This window comes from Triticum dicoccoides, chromosome 5B (genome assembly GCF_002162155.2).
Source record: "Triticum dicoccoides isolate Atlit2015 ecotype Zavitan chromosome 5B, WEW_v2.0, whole genome shotgun sequence".
NCBI lineage: Eukaryota > Viridiplantae > Streptophyta > Magnoliopsida > Poales > Poaceae > Triticum > Triticum dicoccoides.
This window is the reverse complement of record NC_041389.1, coordinates 253,182,833-253,189,497: the sequence shown is the minus strand read 5'-3', so window position 1 is coordinate 253,189,497 and position 6,665 is coordinate 253,182,833. Positions and strand designations below refer to the sequence as shown.

Below are 6,665 nucleotides of genomic sequence, written 5' to 3'. Positions count from 1 at the left end.
TTTTCAAAACTAAGTTGGATGAGCTTAAATCACTTTCACCAGTACAAGTTAAATATGCTTTTAAAATTCTACTAGTACAAATGCCCATGCGTTGCACCGGACGAAATATTAAATATAACTTGGTCCACGTGCAATTATGAAACACGTTTTTAATCTAATTTTTGCAAACGTCAGAAATAAGGTTACACCGAGTATTTCTTTTTGGACCATGAAATTTGGACATACCCTAATAGTGTTTGTCATGACCTATTTCAGCTCCACACTTTCATTTCATCCGATGAAAAAGTAGTAGTGTATGAAAGTCTTTCAATCAATTTTTAGTTGTTGTTCAGAAAAACATGAATATGTTTTTTAGAAGGTGTTTTTTTAATTTCAATAATATTTTTTAAAATAGAATCATTTTGATGGTGACGAACATTTTGTTGGAATATTATATTTTATTTGTAATTTATTTTGCACTATTTTTTGGGCTTGGTCCATTGAAAGACTTACTGACATACACATAGACAACACCCATATGAACTCGATCTTTCTTCCTGTTTCCCATTCTTCTTCCCCTCTGTTAGGACAGCGCCGACGCCGCCTCCCTTGTCCCGTCGTTCTCGAAGGACGAGGCCAAGAAGAATAGCGCTTCCAGCGGCCGCACCGTTGTCCTCCGCCCGTGCCACCATATCAACGGGACCTTGGGCGGCTCCCTCTACCTTCCTATTCTCTCCCACCCATCTGGAGTAAGAAAGCCGACCATGGTGAGCTTGCCATGGAATTTAAGCGGCTCCACTGTCCACATTATGTCAGGCAATGTCATTGGCAATTGGGGGAAATCCATATATGAGAACATCAGACATCTCATTTCCTCTTTCCTCACATCCCACATAAAGCGGAGCTTCAGAATTGCAGTACCGTGGATATTTTCAAACTGAATAGACCGTATAGAGATGGTACCAAGAAAATATTATAGACAAAGGTTTTCCCACATCCATGACAACAGAGCAGTCAGGTGACCATCTTAGAAAGTGCCTGAGTAATGACATTTTTTCCACAACCAAAAGCACCTCCAAAAACTGAGGGGAGCGATACATCACACACGCTGGAGCCATTTCAAATTAGATGAGCGCCCTCGCCAACGGTGGCTGCGGTATGTCCATCTGATCACAACGCGTTCGGACATGGTCAATTCCATGGCGATGGGATGACATCCACCACACGCCTTGCTCGTCGCGCTCCTCTATGTTGATGTTTCGGAGCCTGACAGCATGGAGCAGGCTAGACTCTGAAGCACATCAACTCTGGTAGATTGACGTTTTGGAGCCTGACACCATGGAGCAGGCTAGACTCTGAAGCACATCAACTCTGGTAGATTGACGTTTTGGAGCCTGACACCATGGAGCAGGCTAGACTCTGAAGCACATCAACTCTGGTAGAGCCGTTAGAGGGATGCACTGCTGATACCATGCGCCAACATACAACAGCAAGAAACAGGTGCATTCAAACGGCCTCACATACCAAATTATTTTCCCTTTCAATACACACTCTTTGTGAGCTTGTCATAGTAAAAACAAAAGGGAAAATACTTGAAACCAACGGGAAGAAAAAATAATAATTACATGATTTAGAATTGTATATAGGACAAACCAATTGAAGTCTATAAGTGCAGCTCTAAAACCCAAGTATTGAAACTTCAATGGGAGAGCATACATAATATTAGAGACAAACCTAAAAAAATATGGATGCCATGGTTACCTTGGAGGAAAAAAAAATCATATGAAGCTTTATATTCCAAAATCATCGATCTCTCCCTTCTGAAACACATCAAACAGAACCTGTATAACATAACTACTACATACAACTATCTTATTTTTGCATTGGCAGATTCCTCAAAATCGTAGTACAGAGCTAGCAAGAAAAGATTATACACACTATATAATAATCATGATTTTGAAAAATCTGAAAGTTGGTAAAACAAAAAATACAAATGTATTAGGAAATATCAGTAGTCAGTCCTCGTACCTTTGCTTGAGCATGATACACATTACAATTAGATATACCAGGCAAGTAATCTTAAATTCATCGCTTAGTTTATTCATAAGAAACAAACATTACTTCATCTGAATCATCTCCACCAGAAACATAAACAAAATCCATTGGCTAACATGGGGTGCCTTAAAAAATAACTGTAACGCCTCCTCTTAACATCAAACTGAACTTGCTGCATGGTAGTTGATGGTAGATGTAGAGAAAGCAAGCTTGCTGCAGGGTGCTATTGATAGAGATGCAGGGTGCCATTGAAGGAGATGCAGACCAGTTGGTTCTGTTCCGCTCCATACAACGCAGTCTGGTGATCTATAGTAGAACATAGAAAACACTTTTTTCTTGAATCTGACATTGTACATCAAGCCAAATTAGTGGGGCCTCTGTGATTAATCCAACAGGCTGGAGTACACACGCTCTCTGTCGCCATCGTCTTCCTCTCCGCATCAATCTTCTCCACCCTCTGGACACAGATTTCTCCAACACGCTCGTAGGCACAACACCAAACAGGTGATGCTCGTGGTTCGTGGCTAGTAAAAGCAGAGGTGCGCACCAGAGGCTGGCCGGGCGGTGCGAAGATGCGTGCAACGGTACAAGGATGGCTCAGCAGCAGGGCGGACGGGGCACAGGTGGCTGGCCCGCCGCTCGGTCCCCAGCCCGCACGGCCGCGCGGGACTCCCGCACCGGCGGCAGCCCCAAGGGCCTCCAAGCCGATGCTCGACCCGGCACGGGGGAGGGGCTGGCCCCGAGGAGCGGGGAGCCGGCGAATCCATCGGCTGGGAGCTGGGCGGCGCCCTCCATCATTGCCGTGGGAGGGGCTGGCCCCGAGGAGCGGGGAGCCGGCGAATCCGTCGGCCAGGAGCTGGGCGGCGCCCTCCATCATCGCCGTCGTTTGGGGAGGGACGCGGTCCCGGTCGAGGCGGTGTGGGGCGGGCGGCGCGGGGGCAGGAGATGGCGGCGGGATGGAGGTGGAGATGGAATCGAGGAGGCCTGGGCGGTCGTTTTTTTTTTCTTTTCTCTCTTCGGTACTGGTTCGGGTCTGATGACTTATGAGGGGACTGCTGATGCAATTTCTATAAAATAGGAGAGCCTTTGTGTAAAAACGCCGCGACGTTGAATAAACCACACTCAACACGCGCTTTATTATCTTTTCCTAATCTATCTTTAATCTTTCCTTAACCTTTCCTTAATTTCTCTCTAATAATAAAGCATAGATTGTGTCTCCGGGTTCACCGTCGCAGCGATTTTGTCAAAAAGTCCTTATGCCTTTTGGTATTCAACCCGCGGTCCGTCACTAATCTGTCACGGAAAAACAATTCGCTGGAAAATCTACCTGGACGCATCTGCCTCCTCGGCTCAACCCTGGCCTGTGCCCAGGCCGAGCCAAATCCCCCCGCCGCCACACCACTTGCCCCCGCCGTCGACCTCAACCCGCCCGCCGCCGCGGCCGCACCTCTGCCCACTCGCCGCCCCCGCCGCAGCGCTCGAGCGCAGCTTCTGGATCAGGTCAACGCGGCGGCTCGAGTGGCTGGGGACAACGCGTCTGATCGATGCAGAACGGTGGCGGCGGGATCCAGCGGGCGCGGGAGGAGGGATCCGGCGCGGTGGCGCGAAGCCCTTGCAGGTGGAGGCGATCCTTCATGGCTGGTAGGGAGGGGTCCAAGGTCATGGCAGGGCTTCGGTTTTTCTGGTAGAAAACAGAGATAGAGGAGGATCCAGGGAGGAGAAGAAGGAAGGGGAAGAAGGAAGGGTGCGACAGGGGTGAGTGTGCTGCCGCCTGCCGCGCCCAAGGCTTGATCTACCGCCGCCTCTCCTCTTCCTATGCTGGCTGCGACACGTCAGATCTCGAGCCGCTGGCACTTCTCCACTGTCCATGGGCCATGGCTGCTCTGATGCATCAAATCCCTCAGCTTCCCGGCGCCTCTCCATCTCTTCCAGGTTGATTTACAACGGGGACCGTCCATAACAAAGGTTGCACATTGATCTGCTGTAACATTGGCTGGGTGTTCTCTCCTCGACTCTACTAACACTCTGGAGTTACAAGCAATTACATCAGGTAGATATATCTATCTTATTTTTTCTTGCTTTGTGCTGCATTGATTTTATTGATAAACGGGGAGAGGTAGGTGAGCTGTTAGCACATCTTGGCCACCACCGATTTACGTAGAGGACGAATAGACATGCAGACTAAGCTCCAGGGATTTCGGTAGTACATGTCATGTTTATCCCCACTGTTGAATAATCTTTATATAACTTTTTTTGCAATACTTGGACCACAGGAGCAATTCGTTCTATATAATTTGGTCGGGATTGTGCCTTTGCAGTCAATTTATAGAAGGATAAGATGTATCGCAATATCTTTGACTTGCTTCTCTGTGATGTGAAGTAAGAAAATAGAATATATAATATTAAACTATCTTTTTCCTTTTTTAATGTCCCTATCTTACTCATATAATCCAATTGGCATTCGCTAGAGTTTCTGTTGATGAAACATTTGTTTTGTGATGTCAGGAGGTTTTGTTTGTGACTTTGCAATCAATATTTGTAGATACGGTTCGTAGATCATGATATCTGCACAATCTCTATCTACGTCATGTCATTATATATTGTATTAATGGGTTGTGTTAGGGTTATTTTATCAACTGCTGGGTTGTTGATATACATTACGGTTTAATTCTTACACCAATTAATGTTGACTTCGATTACCTGTAGTAGGTTGAGAGGCTTCTCCTCTCATGATTTACTCTGATCAGTTTGCTTGGCTCCATGCTCCTCATGATTTCTTTGAATTTTTCTGTAGGAGCTCAATCAAAAATCACCTAAGCAAATATGTCTCTTCTCTATAAGGGTTGCATGTGGAATTTGAGGAGAATCTGTGCACCTCATTGGACTCCTTGATGTTGCTCTGATCATATTGTGTAAATATATTTCTAATAAAGCAATTGCTCGATGGTGTACATGTTAGAAATAACAAGATGTAATCATCAAATGTGAGAGATGGCAACATCAGATGGGATGGTATGTACTGTTGTGATCGTCAATAGGTTAGTCTTTCATTCTGTTGCAGCCAGTATGTTTTTTGTTATGGAAATAATTACGAAATATCTAATTTCTATGTACGTCCTATATATATATATATATTTGGATTTGTTAACGGTCACTGCGTCTGGTCTTTCCCGAGCCTCTGATTGTGATTCGTGTTCTTTTGCTATGCACATTGGAATTTGGGAATGTTACCAACGATTGGAGTTAACACTATTCATTCTCTGAATGGATGGAACATTATGTGTTATCAATTGCAGAGACTGACAGCCTTCTCATATGATGTATAGGTATCTTACCAGAGAGAAAATACGAGGAAAAGCTCTAGATGTTGTTGCTAATTTTCACTTGCAAAATGGAGCAGTGAGCTACCCACTGTCACCCCATTCAGTTTTAACTTTAAATCTTGATCCTGAGTATTGGATGCGGCTGTTTGGGCTCAGACTTAAGAAATAAGATTTTTTTTTCTTTGGTCTTCTACCTGAAATTAGAATTCTAATACTTGTCCCAGAACCACATTGTAATTTTGTTTTCTAACATGTTGTACTGTTGCGTTTCTCTGTATGAACTTTGGCTTAATTATATTGACTTTCATGGAGTATCTATTTGAAACAATTCAGTGGACATTACTAACAGCTGAACACCACTTTTATTTTATGGTAGATGGTTGAGAGAATAAACTGGATGACCCACAAATCCGAGAAGGGCATTGAACAAAGTGGAGGTATCATGGTCAATTATGCTTTTAACTTTTATCGAAACAAACGTCAATCTGGATACCTTTGGATGGCTTTCACGGACACTAGCTTCTCTAACACTATCAATATGTTCAGGTTGGACGATATAGAAGAATATGCATCGTTTTATTTGGCTACAGGGATTATCCATACGTCACCTAGCCTCTCCTAACATGTTGAGGCTATAGCTCTGTGCTTGGCTGGTATGAGATTCTACATCTTATGCTATGACAATGACCTTTTTCCTCTGTTGTACTTCAGTGTTATTACCGGTGTTTTCATTCTATCTTCAATAAACTGCCGGCATATTAACATCATCTTTTTTGCGAACAATATTAACATCATATTGACATAGTTGCAGTGTGAAATCTCTGGAGTTAGATCTTAAATAGTTTGTGCCTTTCTTTTGCCCGGTGCAACGCACGGGCATTTGTACTAGTAATAATAAAGCACGGATTGACTCCGTGGGTTCACCGTCATAATACGCTTTTTCCCGTGAATTTACGCTTTCAGTTTTTTCATCTATATTATTTTCTATATCCGACGTGGTACTATTTTACCTGCGTATCTATACCTAATACGTGTCAATAAAAGTGAGACAGGCCTGGTAAAAGACTCTTCGTGAGCGAATCAACCTATGGTTGAGTTGGTTAGGTGGACAGTGGTATCCCCAACCCACCAGGTTCAAATCCTGGTGCTCGCATTATTCCTGGATTTATTTTAGGATTTCCGGCGATGCGCTTTCAGTGGGAGGAGACGCTCCCGTCGACGACGAGGCGCCTACGGTGACTTCGTAAATCTCAAGATGATATGCCGGCTCAGTCTCTCGGAGGTGCTCATAGGGGTAGGGTGTGCGTA

At 44.5% G+C, this 6,665-nt stretch overlaps 1 long non-coding RNA gene across 2 annotated transcripts; it reads left to right on the top strand.

Moving 5' to 3' along the window:
- The first annotated feature begins 3,357 nt into the window (after positions 1-3,357).
- Positions 3,358-6,307, top strand: LOC119308269. 2 transcript variants are annotated; one of them, XR_005150005.1, is made up of 4 exons: positions 3,360-4,084; positions 4,829-5,072; positions 5,361-5,794; positions 5,904-6,307. It is a non-coding gene; the product is annotated as an uncharacterized LOC119308269 (long non-coding RNA). The 2 variants fall into 2 exon arrangements; XR_005150004.1 differs by having other exon boundaries at positions 3,358-4,084; positions 4,829-5,794.
- Positions 6,308-6,665: the final 358 nt, after the last annotated feature.